Raw genomic sequence first — 24,812 nt, 5'->3', positions numbered from 1 at the left:
ATAAACCCAAAACACCAAATTCTAAACCCTAAACTCTAAATTGGGCTAAATTTTACTTCACAAAACATGAAGAAAAAAAACGTTCATATTCTTCATGAACAATATTATCTTGAATGTTATTTTTGTCGATCGTTTTTCCGCCTAAATAATAACATTCATCACGAAGTGTCTCTTCTAAATGTTCATATTTTCTTGTGATCTTGTAACACCCCGGATTTTAGTGTATCAGAAAATGTTCCTGAAAGTGTCAGTAAATGTGCGCAGCAGAAAGCGCCACTAAAAGTGAACCTAACACTTATGCATTTTCAGAATTTACAGCAGAATCAGAGTTAGGCAAGTTCAGTCCCTGAAATTCAGAGTCAAAATCAGACTGTGCAGAAAGTCGCGGCGCGACAGAGAGGGCCGCGGCGCGGCGATTAACTAGTTTCAAAGTCAGGAGGCATGTCAAGGCAACCACCAGACCACGTTATATGTCGCGGCGCGACGATGAGGGTCGCGGCGCGGCGTTCTGGGCGGACTGGTACCAGATTTTAGTAATTTTAAATAAGGTTCAAGGGCATTTTGGTCTTTTCACGTGTGAGCCAGATTTGAGATCTTAATCTCATCCACTCATTTCATTTCTTCATTTCTTTTTCCTTTTCTTCTCATTTTCCTCTCAAAAACTTCAAACCCCAATTGGTTCAAAGGGATTTTTGGAAAAGGAAGAAGCGGGTTTTGATCGAAAGCATAAGAGACAAGTTTGTTCTCCTCGTTCTTAGCTACAAGGTGATACTATCGGTAAGCTCTAACCCCGAATTTCATTTTCGTGTTCATCATTCAAATTTGGGGCTTTTGGCTTGTATGTTCATAGATGGAACCCATTTAGTTGTTAATTGAAGATTAACACCAAGATTCGGGTTTATTGTTGTTATTGGCGGGTTTTGGGTTTGGTGAACAAGTGTAAGTTTGTAAGACTTGCAAATGGGTGTAATCACTAGTATTTAGTGATTATTGAGGTGTTGAAAGCCTTTAGGGTTCATGTGGTTGACTAATTTTGATTAGAGTCAGATGATTATGACCCAATTGTCGATTTAATAAGGTTTATAAACTTAAAATGGATTAAGTTGAAGTATAAACCCGAGTTAAATATGTTTTGGTGTCAAAACTTGTTCATGGCGAAATGTTGACTTCTTATGGGTCAAATTAGGGTTTATGGGCGATTTTGAGAATGATAAGTGTTTAACACTTATGATTGGGTTTAATTGGTGTGTTAGGACCATTGTCACTATTGTTAGTGATTATTGGTTAGTTTGGGCGCGGTTTGAGCTTGGAAGTGCAATTTGGGTCGAAATCGCACTAGTTGTCAATTTGGGTTGATTTGTAAATCCACCCTAATTGTGTTGTTGTATTTGTGATTAATGGAATAGGTACTTTCCATTGACGTGTTGCGAATTTTGGATTTCACTTCATCGAGGCGTTTAAGGTGAGTGTAAATTTACTATGCACATGTGTATGTGTAGAATGGGTGCGTGTGTGTAGAGTAACCCCTGCTTGGGTTTACTCTATGTTGTTGTGGTTGAATGGACTCCTCTTGTGCTTCGGGTCCATGTGATACGCTTATGCGTTGGGGGTTTTTACCCATGGTGTTGTGAATTGGCTAGCGCTTTGGATAACCCTTTTGGCGATGGATTGCTAGCATTGTTGTTGAGGAAATGAATCTCGGTTAGTGCGAATTCATGATGACTCGGGTTGTTTCGGTCATTTTGTTGAAGTGGTGAATTTCGGGTTGTGCGAATTCACTAAGGCTCGGGTAGTTCGGCCAACCTCGGTTGTTGAAGTAGCGAAGGAAGTGAATCTCGGGTAGTGCGAATTCACTAAGGTCCGGGTAGTTCGGCCAACCTTCATGTGGTTTGGGTTAAGGGGTTAACCTTATCGATATTGTTGATTATATACTTATTGTTGTGTTGTAGCTAATCTTGTGGCGTTAGCTTGGTGATTTCGTAGCACGTAGCTACTTTGTGTATTGTGCTCTTTTGTAGTTGTTTACCATGCGGATACGGTATGTGTTATTTTGATGCTTGGTGATGCGTAGCCATTTTATGCATATGTATATGTATAGTATCTTTACATTCACTAAGCATTAGCTTACCCTCTCGTTGTTGATATTTTTATAGGTTCGTGTGATGGCGGCTCGGGTAAGCATGGGGATATATATATTTTCTAAATGTTCATCACGAAGTGTCTCTTCTAAATGTTCATATTTTCGTGTGATCTTGATGCCGGAAAAAAAAAATTCAAAAAAAACAAAAAAAAAAAAAAATTTGCTTTCCCCCGATTGGTTACTTCCCCATTGATCCTGCCCCTATATATATATATATATATATATATATATATATATATATATATATATATATATATATATATATATATATATATATATATATATATATATATTGTTGTGATAAAGTGAGTGGATGACAACTAATTCAATAAGTCAAAAAATGTACAGTATATTATGTATTATAAATACCCCTCATCGGATGTAATCAAAATGTGCACACATATAATATATTTCATATATCACAATTCTTTCTCTCTCTTATTTTAAGTTTATGAGTAGCCTATATTCAAGAACAAACCCACTAAAGGTAGTTATAAGCCTACTGAATTATAACACGTTATCAGCACGATTATCTCAACATTTATACTAAATATGGTTGGCTCTGCCACCTAACTAATATGGTCGGTTATACCACCTAAATGATATATGGTCGACACTGTCGCCTAATTTACATTTTATGTTATCTAACATTTATTTATGTATACTAACATTTACATTTATGTTATCTAACATTTACAGTTATGTTCACTAACATTTATATTTATGGTCGGTTATACCGCCTGAACTATATTTCTGTAATTTAACTATTATTAACTTCACTAACATTTATATTTATGTTATACATGGTCGGTTATACCGCCTGAATTATATTTTTGTAATCTAACTCTTATTAACTTCACTAACATTTATATTTATGTTATCTAACATTTATAATTACTTATGCAATTAATCATTATTTATTTCATGCATACTAATGTTTATTTTCATTTGAGCCTTCGGTGTCACATATACACCGAGACGTCAAATAATATATATATATATATATATATGATGTATATATATTACTCAAGTAACAAAATAGTAAATCGAAATTAATTCATTTACTATTCATATGAATAGTAAATGAAACGAAATTAATTAATTTACTATTCACATGAAAGTGACATGATAGAAATTATTAATTATAAGTTACATAACATACCCCTAAAGTATTTGATAAATACGTCTTTTTAAATACATAAGATTTTCAAAATCAACAAGTTGATAAATTGATCTCATATATATACTCCGTATCTTTTTGAAAGATTTTGTCTTTTGTTCTTTTTTCCTTACGTTTGATATAAAAGAAAAAAAAAAATCTTGTCCTTTATATTACTCATACGCGTTTTGATATAGTGACTTTATTCGTTAACGTCAACTAACGACGTTACAACGCTCATATATACATAAGGGTTGTTAACGTCAACTGACGACGTACAACAACTATATTTTTCAGATATAAAATAAACATCTCCGTTTTCATTTTTTCACAAATCAATCTTCATTTTTTTCAGATTACTACTCTCAAAAAGTTTTTGTAAAGATGATTCACACAAGGATGATTTTTCCTATTGTATTGGTCATATTAACTATCATCATTGTTGCTAATATACCACCGGGTGAACCTATATTCTATCCTGCCCTTGTGGTTTTATTATTTGTAATCATACCATTATTCTGTTGTTTGCTACTTATGAATTTAAAATGATTCTAATTTCATTTTATTATTTGTCTATGAATAGAAGTTGATTATGATTATGATTTATGTTATTCATTTTTTTGATAATAGAAAATGTCGAATTTGAAAAGGCTTAAATTTGCTCCTTTAGAATCAAGTGGGAACAACTACTTAACATGGGTTATGAATGTAGAAAAACATCTCGAGTCAATCGGTATTTTAGAAACCCTGAATGAAAATAACAATTGTTCCGAACAAGAGAAAGCAATGGCAAGTATTTTTCTTAGCAAACATATTGATGAGTCCTTAGAATCTACATATTATATGATCGAAGATCCAAGTGTATTATGGAAAATACTCAAAGATAGATACGATATTAATTATCAAGAAATAACGGTGATCCATGAAAGAATAAAATTGAAGATGTTAGTAGACGCTCTTATAAGAATCCCGGAGATTCTTATTAATGATCTGGTAACATGGATCATCAGTCTAGTATTTCTTGAATACATGAACATCTTGTTTAGCTCTACAAATAAGTCCCAAAAGAAAAGAAAACGAGAGTGAATTTTTTGAAAAAAATCTTGATTAAATAAACCCCGAGCTACCTTGAGACTTGAATGGTTAGAATTTTCTAAGATGCCTAGCTTGTTATATATCACTCATAAATAAATGGTTTTAGACCATAACGCATATGTTTTATTAAGTGTTATCTTTTATGTACTTCAGATTATAACTTGTTTGCAGGTAATATAATTTGATTATCTTGCTGAAATATAACTCATTATTTGCTTATCTTATTTGAAGTTTTAGTATGAATCCTGCTGAAATACAACATCAATTAAATGGTAAAGACCTATGTATTGCAGATAGTGGTAACACACACACTATACTCAAATCTAAGAAATATTTCATTGATTTGAAATCATCTGAAAGAATTATAAATACTATATTAGGTCCTGCAAAAGGAAATGGAAAGATAAAATTCATATTACCAAATGGTACGAATTTTCTGATAAACAATGTCTTGTTTTCTCCCAAATCAAAGAGAAATTTGTTAAGTTTCTCTGATATATATCATAATGGATATGATTATCAGTCAATGATAATCGGAAATGAGAAATATCTATGTAGCACTGAAAAGCTAATATAATGAAAAGCACAGCGCATATGATTAAAAACGCATATGGTGAAAAGGATATATGATTAAAAGCGCATATGATAAAAAGTGCATATGATAAAAAGTGCATATGATAAAAAAGGCGCATATGATTAAGAGCGCATATGATTAAGAGCGCATATGGTGATTAATGAAAAAGCACATATGGTGATTAATGAAAAACACATATGGTGATTAATGAAAAGCACATATGGTGATTAATGAAAAGAATATTGAGAATGAATCACCAATGTTTCTTGAAAGAATTCAAGGTTATATATATGGACCAATTCATCCATCATGTGGACCATTTTGATATTTCATGATTCTAATAGACGCATCTAGCGGATGGTCTCATGTTTGTGTGTTATCAAGCCATAATATGGCATTTGCAAAATTTCTTGCACAAATTATTAAATTGAGAACACATTATTCTAATTACACCATTAAAAGGGTGAGACTTGATAATGCTGGTGAGTTAACATCTCAAGCATTTAATGATTATTATATGTCTACAGGGATTGTTGTTGAATATCCAGTTGCTCATGTGCATACACAAATTGATTTAGCTGAATCAATAGATAAACGCTTGCAGCTAATAACTAGACAATTGGAAATGAGTACAAAACTCTCAATATTTATATGGGGACATGTAAATTTACATGATGCGACATTAATTCGCACTAAACGAAGTGCAAGTCATAAATATTCTCCATTACCAACTTAATTTTGGTCGAGAGCCAAATATTTCCCACCTTAGAACATTTGGTTGTACAGTGTATGTTCTAGTTGTACCACCACAACGCATTAAAATGGGTCCTCAAAGGAGGATGGGAATGTATGTTGGATATGAAACATCTTCAATCATAAGAACCCATGATGGGTGATGTTATTACAGCACATTTTGCTGATTGTCATTTTAATGAAATATTGTTCCCTAGATTAGGGGGAGAAATGAAATATAAATAAAATGATGTTTCATGGTGTGAACATCAATTAATGTATGTTGATCCTCGCACAAAAGAATGCGAAAAGAAAGTTCAAAAATAATGCATATGCAAGAAATTGCAAATCGATTACGTGATGCATTTAAAGATACAAAAAGGAGTGACTAAATCATATATAATAAATACTTCAGCTAGAATTGAAATTTCAAAATCTGGCAATAATGTCACTCATGAGTCTTTGCCACATCTGAAACGTGGAAGATCAATTGGTTCCAAAGATAAAAATCCTCGAAAAAGAAAATCAGCTGATAATGAGGTAAAATAAAGTGTTCAAGAAGAACCAAATATTAATACTCCTTCTGCAGAGGATATTGATAAATGTAAATACATATATTGCGATAAATTATGCAATATTATGGAACCGAAATGGAATGACAAATATTGATGAGAATTTTTCATATAATGACATCATGAATAAAGATGATGAGCTGGAACCAAAATCTGTCATTGAATATCAAAATAGACATGATTGAGCTCAATGGAAAGGAGCAATACGAGCTGAATTAGAATCGCTCGATAAAAGAAAGTTTTCGGATCAATCGTTATCACTTTTAAAGATGTGAAACGTATGGGATACAAATGAATTTTTATCCGAAAAAATGTGCAAATGAAGTTACAAGGCAAAACTAGACTTGTAACTCAAGATTTCCCACAAAGACCAGAAATGAATTAGGAGGAAAACTTATCCTCCTGTAATGGATACAATTACTTATTAGATACTTAATCAACCTGGTAGTTATTTAAATGCATCTCATGAATGTTGTTACTACTTATCTGTATGGATCACTTAATAGTGATATATATGAATATACCTGAAGGGTTAAGGTATCATAAGCATCTAATGCAAAACCCAAGGGAATATATTCCATTAAATCACAAAGATTTCTAAATGGGTTTATACAATCGGGACGTATGTGGTATAACCGATTAAATGACTACTTGATAAGAAAAGGGTATACATATAAACTTATTTGCATATGTGTTTTATAAAAAACAATGTTCGGATATGTGAACATAGTTGTTTATATCAATTATCTTAAATAAAGAAATCTATGAAGTCATTCAACTTCTAGAGAAAGATTTTGAAATAAAAAAAAAATCAAGTAATACGTTGATTTACATATTGAGCATATGACTAATGACTTACTTATACATCAAACAACTTATACCGAAAAGATTTTTAAAACATTTTAATATGGACAAGATAAAAACCATTAAGTATTCCTATGGTTGTTAGATCTCAATATTGATACTGATCCATTTCATCCTCTAGAAGATCACGAAGATCTTCTTGGTTCAGAAGTTCCATATCTTAGTGCAATTGGGGTTATTATGTATTTTACAAATTGTACAAGACCTGACATATCTTTTGCAGTTAATTTGTTGACAAGGTTCAGCTCAACCCCTACCAAAAAGACATTGGAATGAGATCAAACACATATTTTAATACCATCGGGGAACTACTGATTTATAATTATTTTATTCTAACAACTCGAAACAAGATTTGTTTGGTTATATAGATGCAGATTATTTATCTGATCCACATAAAGCTAAATCTCAAATTGGATATGAATTCCTAAATGGAGGCACTCAATATCATGGCGTTCTAAAAAACAAACACTTGTTGCAACATCATCAAATCATGCCGAAGCGATTGCATTACATGAAGCCACTCCGGAATGTTTTTGGTTGAGGTCAATGACACAACTCATTACTGATTCTTGTGGACTAGAACGCGATAAAAGTTCAACAACTATCTATGAAGATAATGCAGCTTGCATAACACAGATGAAAGAAGGGTATATCAAAAGTGACCGAACAAAAACACATACATCCTAGATTATTCTCATACACTCAAGATCTCATTAAGGACAACTAAATTGAAATGAGATATGTTCAATCCAGCAAAAACTCTGACGATCTTTTCACCAAAGCACTTCCAACTGCTATTTTCAGAACGCATGTTTACAATATTAGCATGAGGCATGTTCAAAAGATGTAACGACTCAGCGATGTCTACTTGAGGGGGAGTCAACTCCATGCTGCACTCTTTTTCCCTTAGCTAAAGTTTTTTCCCACTGGGTTTTCTTTAGCAAGGTTTTTAACGAGGCAGTACTAAGTTGCTCTTTAAAACAATTTTGTCATCCAAGGGGGAGTGTTGTGATAAAGTGAGTGGATGACAACTAATTCAATAAGTCAAAAAATGTACAGTATATTATGTATTATAAATACCCCCCATCGGATGTAATCAAAATGTGCACACATATAATATATTTCATATATCACAATTCTTTCTCTCTCTTATTTTAAGTTTATGAGTAGCCTATATTCAAGAACAAACCCACTAAAGGTAGTTATAAGCCTACTGAATTATAACATATATATATATATACATCAATATTTGTTAATATTGATATATATTTAAAAAATTAATGTGTCATCTAAAATTTGCATGCGTCAGAATCTATTGGGTTTACGTATTACGTGGATCACCTTTTAATATATTGATTGATTGATAGGGTATTCAAGTCAAATAACCACCAAAAGCTCTTCTACATTTATAAACGCTACATCAGAAAGCGTTTCCTCCAAGAGCTTATAGGAGCTTTTTGCATCCTAATAAAAGCTCTAAGTTGTGTTAAACAAACAAAGCTATTTGATAAGTAGGAGCTTTTTCTTAAAATTCAAAAGTTAGAAGCTCATAAAAGCTCCTTGACAAACATACCTGAAAAGTATAATTAATGGCTAGTTACTTATTTATATGTTAGCCCCTTATTCAAAATAATATTTCTTCAAATGGGTATATTTTCAAAAAATATTTTTTTGGTTGGCATGAATAATCAAGTGCTAGCACACTTTGGATTATAGGTCCATGTTCCAGCAGTCATGGCGAAATTAAGTGGGGGCAGGGTGGGGTGACCGCCCCAGTGGATTTTCAATTTTCAGTGTGAAAATTTTGGATTTTTCGACTTTGTCCCCGGTGAATTTTTTTTGCCCCAAAACTAGGGATGGCACCCGCGGGCGACGGGCACGGATTCTTAATACCCGCGACCCGCCCATCAAAAATTTTCTTTACCCGCGGGTACACGTTTACCCGCCAACAGGTAAAATGTTCTGCACGTACCCGCGACCCGCGGGTAAACCCGCGGGTTTACATAATGTGCACTTCTAACTAATTTTTAGTCACGGATACACGCTACCCGCGGGTAAACCCGCGAATAATTATGAAAATATATTAAAAAATTAAATTATATAATATATTATTAAGTATATGTATGCGGGTAAACGGGTATACCCGCGGGTAGCTCAAACGGGCATCACAGGTTGACGGGTCGGGTTTTACCCGCGACGGGTATGAAATACCCACGACCCGCCAGCGGGTACAAAATTTTACCCGACCCGTGCACGCGGGTACATTTTTACATAAATACCCGCCCGTCACGGGCACGAGTACCCGCCCGTCACGGGTTTTTTTCCGCCCATTGCCATCCCGCCAAAACTTACATATTTTGCCCCAGAACTTTCAAATTTTGACAAAATTCTTCAACTTTTGTCTTAAAACCTTCAAATTTTGCCCACAAACCTTTAAATTTTGCCCAAAAACCTTCATAATTTTTCTAAAAATCTCTATTTTTTGCTCCCAAAATCTCCATATTTTGCCCAAAAAAATTGCTACCGTTTAAAAAAAAATTTCGCCCCAGATACAAAAGTCCTAGTTCCGCGTCAGCAGTCTTATGCTTTATATTGCAGACATTTGGATGGACCCCACCACAAGCAAAAGTACATATGGTGCCAAGTTATTTAAGCCTGTCAGAGGTGAATTCATATATTATTTCTTTGACTATTTCCTTGGGCTGTTATAGAAAACTTCTGTTGCTTAAGTATTTAGATTTGAACAATTAATAGTTGTTTTTTCGTTTCTTTGTAGTGGGAGTTGATTATTGAGGTCCTTGGTCCCAATGCACGACATCTTTATGAGATATATTCTCTTAAACAGAGCAATTATTACCAAGCGTAAATATTGTATAACTATATGCAAATTCTGCATAAATGTTTGTACAAACTTTTTTATATACATATGTATATGTAATATGCATTTCTCTATGCAGGCTAATGGATGATAAAGAAAGTACATTCGAAGACATCATAAATGCATATCTGGCATATTTGCAAGTAAGATTCAGACCTTATTTGATCTATTAGAAAACATGTGCAAATTGTTAATGATCATCCATCAAGGTAAGAATTTAAAGTTGTGTTTGACCCATTTGTTTAAATCTCTGTTTATAATGGTAACTGTTGTGAATCCCACCATGGATAGAGCACTCTTACGCTTGCAAAAGTTTGCATATGATGCTCAAATGGGAAAAATACCAAAAGATAAGTTAAGATTTGGTGCTCCATGGAGGCATCCGCCAAAAAAGGATGACCCCTTACAGCGTTCAGAATGGGCTAAGCTTCAACTTATGGATTTTATTCAATGTTTAGTCAATGCAGAGTTCGGGGTAATTTATTTATTTTCTTTCTCAATTTTGTCTTTCATGTAACCTGTTTGTGGGTGTGAAGACTACACATATATAGACAAATACATTCTCTGTGTATGATTATTGATTTATTGTGATAAGTATGATTACAAGATCTAGATTATTACAATAAAAATATGATTGTTTCCAAAGATGTAACTTAGTGTATGCGTTGAAAATACTTTTGCCTCATTTTTTAAGCTGAATTTGATGATTTTACCCTTTTTAATTTGGTTGAGGAGAAAATTACATGGGTTGATGCATGTACTGTTTTGCCTCTTATAAAGATATAGCAACTCTAGCTTAACTTGTATGTCATGCACTCGGAAAATCAAACTTTTTAATTTAATTTCCATGGTCATGGAAATCGTATAAAGAAGTTCAATTCAAATGTGTATCTGCATTGCAATCTGATTGGCTATGACTTTTTATTTTATTTAATTTCCCTTGGTTATTAACAGGAAGTGTTGATATGTGAGTGCATTTTTCTATATGCATTATTATTCAGTATTATTTGTACATACTAATTCGTTGCATAAAACAAGTGCAAATTAACTATTTCGCTGATTGTAGTCTTGAGAGCTTTGACGATCCTTCTGTAAATGCAATGATCGAGGTAACCTTTCATTCTTTGCAAACTTGGTCCTTTCATTTATATTGGTGTGTGCTACTCACTTGTGTTGTCTACCGAGTTTCATGTCAAAGGTCCATTTGTTCAAACAAACATGTGCAAAACACATGCAGATTAACTACTCCGTATTTCACAGATTAACTATTGGTTAACGATGTTATGTTACATTATGTTGAATTTTTCAAACATACATAATGTTCATTTTTCTATATTCTATCACTTCAAATGTTAGTACAATCATCAATATCTCTATTCCAAAGACAAAAAATTGCGTTCTAATATGTTTAACTTATTGGTTGTCTTATGGTAAAAAAGTAGGTTAAACTGTCAATTGGGCCGAGTCTCTCCCAAAGTATATTTCCAATACATATATACATATAACTTTAGAAAAAGTTCACTGCATAGTTTGTTAATAAATAATATATCTTTGTAATCAACTTCGAAAACGATAATTCTTAGGGCTAATATGAGGTCTTACTTTTTCAAATTTACAGGTTGGTTTACTTTATGTACAACGTGATCCATCCTTTTTTTTGCTTAATATCTCGGGCTATTCAGCGATGTCTTGTGAGGTGGTAAAAAAATCCATATTTATCTCAAGTTACCTTAAATGAAGCAAAAAGTTACCATAAGCTGACAATCCTTTTTTACTGCAGGCTTGTACAATAGAGAATTCAAATGAGCTTAAAAAATTCCCTACTTTTCGAGTGGCACCGAGTTGTAAGGGGACGCAATTATCGACATCTTATGTTACAAGTAGGCAATAAGTAGAATTCATATATGCTTACAGAAGCTTTATCACTGACCTCAATGAAACAATGTAAGATATCATCTTCCCTTTTTAAGTTTTACAGTATAATACATCAAGTTGTCTTCTTTAATTTAACAAGTACCGTTTGATACAAATTATTAGCACTATTCTGTTGTTTGCAGTTGTGTATTCAAATCTGCCTGGTGATACGACATAAATAAATTGTAACATATAAAACTGCTTGTCCTTATGAATGACAACTATTCTTGTATTACATTCGGGATTTTGCGAAGAACTACTTGTAATGAGTCGAGCTCTAGTTAGTCGTCAAATATATTTTTGTCGAGGTACCTTACGAGTAGGTGACATATTTTTTTGGGTGTTTATGGCGTATCACGGTTTTAAACTAAACAAATAAAGCTCATGTATCACTCTTCTAAGATCTAAGATCTAAGATTTAAGAGTAAGGGGTTACTTTTTTTTTTTTTTTTTTTTTTCCTTCAAGTTTCATATGAATATAGATATAGATGGATGGTAGGATGGATATAGATGACAATGTTTGATTTTATTTAATTAATACTCCATAACAAACTGTAACTTACAAACTAGTTTATTAAAATATACGGAGTAAAATGTATGCAGCAAGTCATTTCAATCCATTATACAAATAAATCCTCACTTACCCCATTATACAATCCACTTCCAACTCATCTTCATCTGCTCTCTTTTCTTGCTTCAACTTTTATATTCATCATATACATACGAAATCATATTTCTAAATCACAAGTTACAATCAAAATTTCATATTCATCTTAATTTCGTTTACACGAACAGATCGGGTATGCATATAGCCCCATTATACAAATCATATTTCTAAATCACAAGTTTCAATCAAAATTTCAAAACCCTAAATCATCATCACTACCAACAGACTACAAGCCCAAATTGACAATCTATTTTAAAATCCCTAGTTTTCTTCTAGATCGGAAACCTAATTTGAAATTAAGAAATGATGTCAACAGAAAATAACAAAGCTTAGAGATACCATACCATTACATCTTAAACTAAAACGTAATTTCTCACATCAACTTTAAATTTCTTGTCACCTTCAAACTTCATTCCATAGATATTAATTATCACACCCAATAAACTAAGAATTAAAACAAAAAACAAAGTTAGAACTAAGAAAACAATTAAAATGAAAATATATGTTAAATACAAGTGTCTCAATTTCAGTTATATATATTTAATTATAAACTGAACTAATACTACCTCTAGGCCTGCCTTTCTGATTGCCTTAATGCAGAAGTTGTTACTTGTTGGCACATGTGTGAACATGCGTTGCATGCCCTCGTCTTTCACAACGGTTACCCCTGTCTTGCAGAGATTAGTCGCCACCCCGTTACCTTTGAAATGCCTATTCGTAACGAGCATGGACAGGTATGCATCACGGAAACCTAACCCGGGTGGGACCCACTCATCACGAGTGTCCTGTACAAAAAAATCGATTAGTATAGTTCCAAATTCATGTATGCATCCTACTTACTAAATTCTAAAACATCAATGCCTGATTGCTAAAATAGCTGCCATTACCGAAAATCTTCCGAAATGTGTCAACAACACGCAAGTAGACAACAAGTCCTCCCGTGCCCTCGAGTATCACAGGTTTTTGATTCTTTCCGATGTCGCTTTTGGGAGTTTTGGCAACCGCAACCAATAGTACACTGTGAAGTTTGTCGTTGTCTGCTTTTCTTAAATGGACAGCCAACTGTTAAATAAATATGAAATATAAGAAGTGTTTTATAATTACGATTAGTAACAATTGGTTATAATCCTATTGGTTATATGTTTCTTTTCACTTTTGTCATGAACTTGTTGAATTTTGTGTGAATTGTTAGAAGAATGACTCTGGAGTGAGATCAGGAAATGTGGTTTTTTATGTGATTAGTTCAGCATCTCTTTTCTTAATTCTTTTGTTCGAAAAATTGGGACAGGAGACTCAACGATGTTTTCGAAACGATAAATGGCTTCCTGGTTCAAATGAATATCTCAAAAATAAATTTCCCAGACTACATACATGCGTTAGACCCTTATGGAGAGAAACTTTAACAGTTGTTGGAAGGATTTGAATAACACACCCAATGGAGTATCCAATCCTATTAGCTCGACTTACTAGAATTCGGGTTCTAAGACGGTAAATCTTTTATGTCTAGCAACATGTTACATATTATTATGGCTTATTTGGAAATGGAGGAATAAAGTGGAGGGGTTCATGCTATAGTTAAGAAAAAAGGAGGACTAATTTAAATGAGGACATAACGACAAGTCTTCGAGTATTATCACATACATCTATGGATCTCAAACAGATGTTCCAAGATTAGTGGAACATCTTGGATGTTGGTTGACTTGATGTCAAATCTTAGTTTTGGTAGGTTTTGTTTTACAAACTTAAGACTGAGCCTGAAAATGTTTTAAAGGAATGAAAATTGATTTCTTTTTTTGAAAAGTTATGAATTTATAAAAACAACACCAAGCCACAAAGAGAAATACACCTCAACTCCCATAGATACATATATGAACGAAGAGAATACAAAAGCAAGGACTTGAAAATACACGATGGCAACAAGGACTTGAAAATTGATTTCTGTCTAATTTTGTTTAGTCATAGATTCAAACTCTGTAGATTAGATTGGTGCTGGTCTCTTAGTGCTAAAGGTGTATTCTCAGTCAAAAATTTATCAGCTTTACGTGATCAGAATTATACCAGTCCTACTCCAGGTTGAGTTTAAATATACTTGTTGGTTATCTTGTTTGCCCATTAAAGTCAATTTCTTTATTTCGAGATTAAGTATGAACAGAATTCCTACTCACTCGAATTTGTTACAGAAAGGGGTTCTTATGTGGCGCCTATATGGAGGAATTGTGAAGGTTAATTGGTGGAATGTTACTATACCATCAACTCGTTTTAATTGGTGGTACGTATGACCGCACTATCTCGTTTTAATGAGCTTTCTTGGCCGGAGGTCTTTTAGGAAGCAATCTCTTGGCTCTCGAGTAGAGGGAGGGACGATCTTATCTAGTCGCGGGTTCTATACCCGCGGGTGGAGTAGTAACTTCCCTCTAATCTAGGGTTCGAGGAATGATTGTCTACACTCCACCTCCCCATACCCTACATTCGTGGGATTGGATATTGTTGTTGTTGTTACTATACCATCAACTGTTAAATTTATAATAAGAAATTAAGATAAGATTAATATTTTATATAATACAGTTTACTCCGTAAATGGCAATCTCAAATAAATATAGAAGTCTAAAGATCAAAATTATAAAAGATTACTTTCTTTTATGCGGTATATAATAATAATAATATAGGTTTAGGGTTGGGGTTGGGGTTTATTTTTCAATTGCATGACTCTTTTTATGTTCATCTGTTTGGGTTCGAAAAATGGCTACTTGATAAGTGTTTCTTTTTAAGAAATTATCATTTTTTTTTCTATTCTATGTGTGATGTGTAAATGAAATTCGATTGTGCTTCAGGTGATAAAGAGTTGGAGATCATGGAGTACACAATCAAGGATGATTATTAGTTGAATTTTTTGGTCAAAAGGCTATTGGCAGGATTGGGATGGCCTATAACTTTGATTTGGTTTATGTTGCTGATATGTGCAGGAAATTCGGGATTTGGTGGTATTTTGGTGCAAATTTTGACTTTTGGTAAACTATGCAGGTTTATTTTGGTGGAAAAAGGATTTAAATTTGATTAATGCTGAGCTTAAATGTATTTAAGTGGTATATGGATGCTATTTTGAGTTTTAGATGTTTTGTGATGGCATTAGTCTTTGATTTGCTAAAGATGGTTATCGGTATTTTGAGCAGTTTCACTTTTAAAAGTCAATCTGTTTTTTGGTGCAATATGAATCATGTGATCGTATGTGAGGATGGGTGTGATGATATTTCATGGATTAAGTGTAATATAGAAAGTGTTTTGAGTTCCAGTTAGTTATATGATGATATTCTCTATTTTTGATTTGATAATGAGAATTTGGGGTTTTTTAAACAGGTTGACTTTTAAAAGTCAAACTGCATTTTGGTACATGGATATTCTTATGTTTTTTTTAGATGTGTGAATGGGGGTATGAAGGGTTGTTTTAATAGTGGTATAAATGCAAGGAATCGAGTGGTTGATGATATGGGTATCTGGCTTACGGTATTGGGCCTAATGGGCCTGTTTGAGCCTAACAGGAAGTGGAAGATGGGCTTGGAAAAAATAAAGAAACTACGGAATTTTTTGGTGTATTTTGATAAATGTAATTGCAATAATCGTTTATATCATTGTATAGGTTTAGAGCTAATCTTTTTTGAAAGTTTTGATGTACAAAAAAAGTCTCCTCGGATAAACCCGATGTAATTGTACAATCTTAGTTTTGATATCTGATATTTTACTGGGGGCTTGTCCCCTTTTTATCAAAACCAAAAAAAAAAAAAAAAAAAAAAAAAAACAATCAAGGATGATTAGGAAGGTACTCACAATCAAATAGAAACATGGATGTTGTTAAGGGGTTCAGGTTTTGATATGCATCAAGTAGTTGGCTAGTATAGAATTGTATACGCAGTATCAATTTTGTCACATATTGAACCTCGATTTGTAAGTTGAGGTGATGCTTAATTTTTGAAGGGCTAAAACATGGAATTTGTTTAATAATATAATAATAATTAATTATAATTATATAAAAAATAAGATAAAATGAATAATAATTAATTATATAAAAAATGTTACGTGTCTTTTGTTTGTGAATTCATTTGTAACACGTGGCAAGATTGCAAGTTAGTCATTTTCTGGAAAAACAAATAAATTAGAGAGAATCAAGTCTTTTTTTCAAAATTATAATATAATACTAACAAAAGATATAACAAATTAATGTCTAAAAACTTACGTCGATATCGGATGGTCCGCTGGCTTTGCGGATTAAGTAGTCAGCGCAATCTTTTATAGTCGAAAAAAGTCTTCCATGATTGGGCATCACACCTCTCATCAATCTAGCAAACATTGTGCCTATGCAAGTCCAAAATAGATATATCAACAATAACTCGAATTTATCATTTATAGTTCATATATAACATTCAATGTGCATGAAACTATAAAATTATATATCTGCGAACTCTAAAAGTTACTCTATGTAAACTGACTTTTTAATCAATCGATCCTAACAAAACAAATATGAAATATAAAGTAATACAGACCCCAAATATCAATATTCGTCTTCTTCAATTCTCATCTACAACTAAAAAATGGGGATTCATAACAAAACTACTTTTTTTAGTTTTTCATTTATATCAAAAACATTAGATCATTATAGATTTTGTAAAAATCCTTGCAAAATTAAGGTACAAATGAGATGGCCGAAACAAAATAATTGAAGGAAGTTCTTTCCAGAAAAACGAGGTGACCGAAACGGAAAATCCAGTGTCGTCAATCTCGTCCGGAAATTAATCGAATAATAATACAGTACCTATGGAGAAACTTTAAGATATTCACCATTTTCAATCTTAGCTGAAATTAATTATAACAGATATAAAATAGTTTCTCCGATATAGATAGATATATAACGGATGAAAACGACCGTTAAAATAGAATATACGAAAAAATATTACAGAGTAAGTACCTGAATGTTGGGAGATATTCCACTGAAGAAAAAGGGTTGCAGAGGACAACAGTAAATGTTGGGTATTGACACTGGCGTCAACTTTTACTTATATAATAAAGCGGTAAGAGAAGTTTGTTGCAGCAAAATACAGGTGGAATTATTTGATTAGCCGAGGGAACGTGCCATTTTAGCGGGCTAGTCACTCACCAGAGTAATACGATCGTACAACAAATTATATATACGAATCTGCTAAAACGTACATGTTTTAATGCATACTTTACAACTAATATTAAGTCACACAAGACGTCATGCAGTTTTTACGGATACTTTACAAGAAATTTTAAGTCTCACACGTAGTGTTATAAAACTAGGGTATTAAATTGTATATGATACGTGATCGAACCAAATTTAACTCGTTCAGTTTCGTCTCGAGTTTTATTGTTATAGCAATATGTTGGACCGATGACCAGATCATATATGTTGGTTTATAATCATATGCCCTAGTTATATAACAGTGACTTAAAATTTCTTATAAAGTATCCATAAAAACTGCACGACGTCTTATGTAACTTAATACTAGTTGTAAAGTATGCATAAAAACCTGTACGTTTTGACATATTCGTATATATTTTGTTGTACGATCGTATCACTCTGGTGAGTGACTAGCCCGATAAAATGGCACGGTCCATCAGCTATTCAAATAATTCAACCTGTATTTTGTATTTTGCTGCAACAAACTTCTCTTACCTCTCTACTATATAAGTAAAAGTTGACGTTAGTCTCAATACCCAACATGTCCTCTGCAACCATTCTTCAGTGGAATATCTCCCAACATTTAGGTACTTACTTTGTAATATTTTTTCGTATATTCTATTTTAACGGCCGTTTTCATCCGTCATTTATCGATTTATATCATAGAAACTACTTATTATCTGTTATAATTAATTTCAGCTGAATTTAATGGATGATTTTAAGATTGAAAATGATGAATATCTTAGTTTCTCTAAACGTGTTGTATTATTTTTAAGTTAATTTTCGGACGAGATTGACGACACCGAGATTTTCGTTTCGGTCACCTCATTTTTCCGGAAAGAACTTCTTTCAATTCTTTTCTTCCGTTTCGTCAGCTCATTTGTACGTTAGGTTTGCAAGGATTTTTACAAAATCTATATTGATCTAATGTTTTTGATATAAATGAAAAGCTAAAAAAGTAGTTTTGTTATGAATCCCCATTTTTAGTTGTAGATGAGAATTGAAGAAGACGAATATTGATATTTGGGGTATGTATTACTTTATATTTCATATTTGTTTTGTTAGGATCAATTGATTAAAAAGTCAGTTTATATATAGTAACTTTTAGAGATAGTTTCATGCACATTGAATGTTATATATGAACTGCAAATGATAAATTCGAGTTATTGTTGATATATCTATTTTGGACTTGCATAGGCACAATGTTTGTTAGATTGATGAGAGGTGTGATGCCCAATCATGTAAGACTTTTTTCGACTGTAAAAGATTGCGGTGACTACTTAATCCGCAAAGCCAACGGACCATCCGATATCACCGTAAGTTTTTAGACGTTAATTTGTTATATGTTTTGTTAGTATTATATTATAATTTTGAAAAAAAAAAGACTTGATTCTCTCTAATTTATTTGTTATTTCCAGAAAATGACTAACTTGTTGGTAGCGGATTACTTGCCACATGTTACAAATTAACTCACACAAATTAACTCACAAACAAAAGACAGGTAACAATTTGTATATAATTAATTAATTATTCATCTTATCTTATTTATTATATATAAGTTAAACATTCACAATTAATATATAAGTTAAACATTCAATCTTCTGTACAAACGAATAAATTTTGGAAAGGCTAGAATTTTATTGCAAAAGCCAAACATATACAACACAAACGCACAAGGAGCTCGTAGAACCAAAACATCTTAAATATAATCACCAGCTTATAATGTTAAAGAACAATGTCAGGCCTCATCTTTATAAAGAGATCGTGGATTTGATCTCCAATCATCGGAACTCTTATGAATCTCCAGCCCTCGATTTGACATCCACAAGTGCGATAGATCTCTTATACAACCAAAAATGTCCTTGTTTAAGATTGAGTTCTTGTCTTCCGACAGAGCATGTATTAGCTTGTGTCGTCATTTCCATATGTACCGTAGTATAACATAACAAGTAGCCCGATATGCCAATTTACTTCATCAGGCCCAATGTTAGGAAATGTAATGTTAATCCAATTCGATGTCCCACCAGTTGATGGTATAGTAACATTCTACCAATTAACCTTCACAATTCCTCCAAATAGGCGCCACATAAGAACATTCTGCAAACAAGTGATCAAGCCCTTCCCCAGAATGGACAGATTATAGAGTCCATAATAACCTCTTTCTTTAACAAATTCGAGTGAGTAGGAATTCGGTTCATACTTAATCTCCAAATAAAAAAATGACTTTAATGGGCAACCAAGGTAATCAAAACAAGTATATATAAATTGAACCTAGAGTATGACTGACATCCAGCAAATTCTGATCATGTAAAGCCAGTGTTGTTAATCTCCCGAGATCTCCCCCGAGATCTCGTTTTTAGAAGACAACCGAGACGAGATGTTCATCTCCCGAGATTTCTCGGTCAACGGGGTCAAACTTAGTCAAAGCCACGATTTCTCGAATTTTCTTGCTAATTTGTAAAAGTTTCTTGTAAACATTGTAATTTCTAAGATTTTCTCGCTCATTTCTCGGATATTTTTGTAAAATCTCGTAAAAACGTATATACATATATTTATGTTTTTATGTATATTTTTATTAAAAAAACTATAAAGTCAACGTCCGAGATCTCCCTAAAAAAGTCCAAACGAGATCTCCCGAGATCCGAATTCTCCAACCTTGCATAAAGATGATAAAATTGACCGATAATACACCTTTAACATTAAGAGAGCATGTATAGTACTGTAATTTTTACTCCGTATTACAAATAAAAAGTTATAATGCGTTTTAGATTCTCCATTTGAACGCAATATACTCCATAATCATGTAGGCCCCCTTCATCCCCGTCATAATATATCGCAACCTACGTACATTAATGTAAAACAAACCTATAAAAATATACATATGTCTATTTTGATGGAAAAAAGTTCAAATTTGTAAACCAAACTTGTAACTTATGCATCAAAACCTGGCCATAGTCTTAAAAAACTACTCGCGTGACTTCATATTTCTTGTAGAATATGCATCAAAACTTGTACGTCAACTGAAATTCGTACACTTTCTGTTGCAGGATGTCACCCTCGTGAGTGACTAACCCATTACAATAACATTTTCCATCAGGAAATGAAGTAATGACATGTCTACATCTTTAACAAACTATACATCCGCTTCTATATAACAAGGTACGTTTACGCCACTTTCATCTATCTTCATATCAAGCATTCCTGTTTTCTCTATGCAGTCTCTCTATCATCACAAAATATCTTGCTTTGAGGTAATTATTCACTGTTTCTTAATTTAATCGTTCGTCACTTACCTCAATGCAAGATATTTTGTGATGATAGAGAAATTGCAGAGAGAAAACATGAATGCTGGATATGAAGGTAGATAAAAATGGCGTAATCTTCCCTTGTTATATATAGTAGACGTATAATTTGTTAATGCACATGTGTCATTACTTTATTTGCTGACGGAAAATGTTATTGTAATGGGTTAGTCACTTACGAGGGTGATATCCTGCAACACAAAGTGTACGAATTTCAGTAGGCGTACAAGTTTTGATGCATATTTTACAAGAAATATAAAGTCACGCGAGTAGTGTTGTAAGACTATGGCCAAGTTTTGATGCATAAGTTACAAGTTTGGTTTACAAATTTAACTTCTTTCCATCAAAATAGATATATGTATATTGTTATAGGTTTGTTTTAGATTGGGGTACGTAGGTTGCAGTAGCTATGACGGGTATGAAGGGGGCCTACATGATTGTGATTATGGAGTATAACGCGTTCAAATGGAGAAACTAAAACACATTATAGTTTTTTATTTGTGATGCGGAGTAAAAATTACGGTAATATACATGGTGTCTCTTAATGCTAAAGGTGTATTATTTGTCAATTTTATCAGCTTTACGTGATCGTGATCAGAAGTTGCTGGATACCAGTCCTACTCCAGGTTCAGTTTATGTATACTTGTTGATTACCTTAATTAACTATTAAAGTCATTCTTTTTATTTGGAGATTAAGTATGAACAGAATTCCTACTCACTCGAATTTGTTAAAGAAAGAGGTTATTATGGACTATAATTTGTCCATTCGGTGGAAAGGCTTGATCACTTATTCGCCGAATGTTCTTATGTGGCGCCTATTTGGAGGAATTGTGAAGGTTAATTGGTGAAATGTTACTATACCATCAACTGGTGGGACATCAAATTTGATTAACATGACAATTCCAACATTGGGCGTGATGAAGTCAAATTGGCATGTCGGGCTTACTTGTTATGTTATACTATGGTACATATGGAAATGGTGAAACAAGCTAATACATGCTCCTTAGGAAGACAAGAGCTCAATCTTAAACAAAGACATTTTTGGTGGTACAAGAGTTATATCACACTTGTGGATGTCAAATCGAGGGCTAGAGATTAATAAGAGTTTCGATGATTGTAAATCAAATCCACGATCTCTTTATAGAGATGGGATCTGGCATTGTTCTTTAGCATTATAAGCTGGTGATTATATATAAGTTGTTCGCGCTCCCTGTGCGTTTGTGTTGTATACAATTGGCCTTTGACACTCTTTATCCGTTTATACATGTGTTGTTTTTGTTATATGGTTATTGACATTTTATGTTTTAAATAAAGGAAATAATATTGTTTCTTTTGATTATAAATTTACTTAAAAGTTAAATGTTATGCAATGATGTTACATTTTTCTTGTCTTAGCTAGTATTTATATCCATGGTTCCAACACTAAAAATGGAATGGGCTGGCCCATCACCACCATCACCAATAGACTTTTTACTATTGTGTTTTGTTGGTTATTGTTATTGTGTTCCATCCATGTATGTTTATTTTCTTAAGTATAAAGAAATTTGATTCAAGTGTAATTACATGTGACTTGCAGAAAGATAGTTAGATGCTCTTGAGCGACTAACGTAGTTCGGGCTGATTGAAATTAATTTTGTTTGCGATGTGTTGCAGTTGCAATCAAATCTCCATGGCTAATTAAATATGGTGAAGAGGTTAATTTTGAGACGGGTGGTTTGTCTTAGTTTTTTCTTTGACGAAAAGACAAGGATTTATGAACAAATCATCACAGTGATGAAATGTCCAAAAATAAAACACGCCAACAACTTGACTTTTACCTCTGGTGAAAATGACCATTTAGAAACTGCAAATTATGCCATATTCATGTGGTACCACCTAAAATCATGTAAATATCTTAAACTCCTCATAGTCTAATCCATCTTATTAAGATTATGAGTAAGACTAAAATAAAGGTAATCTTAAAATCTTGATAGTGTAAATCCATCTAAAACATTAAAAATACCTTATAGCTTAAACTAAAAACCATTATCTCAATTCTATGTAATACACCAAAACAACTTAACTTCATTCAAATTACAAGTCTATCAAAATTCTACTAATAACCATTTTCTCAATTCTATCAAAAGGATCATGTGCAATGCATCTCAAATCAAATTTTAAACTTCTTATCACCTTCAATCTTCTTTCTATAGAGATTAAGTGTCTTGTTGCAGCCTATAAACTAAGAATAAAAAAAAAAGAAACAAAGTTATAACTCAAAAATACAATTAAAATGAACATATATGATAAAAACATGTAAGTCGGAGCTAAGTTGTATTTCATTTATAAATATACATATACACACACACACACACACACACACATATATATATATATATATATATATACATATACATATATATATACATATATATGTATATATATAGCGGTAGGATCAAGAGGGAAGTAACCAATCCAGGGGAAGCAAATTTTTTTTTTCCGTTTTTGAAAAAACTTTGTTCACGAACATTATAGATTGGATGAAAATAAGAACATTTAGAAAAGACACTTCGTGATGAATGTTATTATTTTGGCGGGAAAACGCTCAAAGAAGTAATATATAACAATTATCGTGTTTTTCGAGCGTATGTTGAGGTTTTTGACATTAGGGTTTAGATATTAGGGTTTAAAGGGGTTAGATATTAGGGTTTAGGGTTTAGATTTAGGGTTTAGATTTAGGATTTAGATTGAGTTTTTAACACGAAAGGTTTAGAGTTTAGGGTTTGGTGTTTTGGGTTTATTATCGGGCTAAATTTTACTTCACAAAACATGAAAGAAAGAAAAAACGTTAACATTCTTCACGAACAATATTATCTTGAATGTTATTTTTGTCGATCGTTTTCCCGCCAAAATAATAACATTCATCACGAAGTGTCTCTTCTAAATGTTCTTATTTTTATCCAATCTATAATGTTCGTGAACAAAGTTTTTTCAAAAAACAAAAATAAAAAAAAAAATTGCTTCCTCCCGATTGGTTACTTCCCCATTGATCCTGCCCATATATATATATATATACATATATATATATATATAATGAACTACATTAAAATTAGTTATTTCAATATATATACTAATACTAATCTCTAGTCCTGCACTTTGAATAGCTCAAATGCAGAAACTATTCGTCTTCGGTACGAGGGCGAACACACGATCATCCCCTCTTCTTCACGAGTGTTACCGCGCTTTTGCAAAAATTATATGCCATCCCATTCGCCCGGTAATGTCTTGATGTGACAAGCATCCCATGGTTTGGGATTTCATGATTCATACATGTCGATGCTTGTCACATTAAGACACTACCGGGCGAATGAGGTGGCGTCTAATTTGAGCAAGACCAGTAACACTCGTGAAAAAGTGGCGATGAATCGTGTATTCGCCCACGTACCAAAGACAAATAGTTTCTGCATTGGAGCTATTTGAATTGAATGACTAGAGGTTAGTATATATATTGAAATAACTAATTTCAATGTAGTTCATTATAAATATATAAAGCTAAAATACAACTTGCACCAATTTATATGTTTCTGACATACATGTTCATTTTAATTGTATTTTTAAGTTCTAAATTTGTTTCTTTTTTCTTATTCTTAGTTTATAGGCTGGAACAAGACACTTAATCTCTATGAAAAAGATGATTGAAGGTGATAAAAAGTTTAAAGTTTGATTTGAGATACATTGCACATGA

At 32.7% G+C, this 24,812-nt stretch overlaps 1 pseudogene; it reads left to right on the top strand.

The window, feature by feature from the left end:
- The first annotated feature begins 14,739 nt into the window (after positions 1-14,739).
- Positions 14,740-24,812, top strand: part of LOC139887962 (uncharacterized) — a 58,686-nt pseudogene continuing 48,613 nt past the window's right edge.

The sequence above is a fragment of the Rutidosis leptorrhynchoides genome, chromosome 2, assembly GCF_046630445.1.
Source record: "Rutidosis leptorrhynchoides isolate AG116_Rl617_1_P2 chromosome 2, CSIRO_AGI_Rlap_v1, whole genome shotgun sequence".
NCBI classification, from domain to species: domain Eukaryota; kingdom Viridiplantae; phylum Streptophyta; class Magnoliopsida; order Asterales; family Asteraceae; genus Rutidosis; species Rutidosis leptorrhynchoides.
This window is presented reverse-complemented; position numbering and strand designations above follow the sequence as displayed.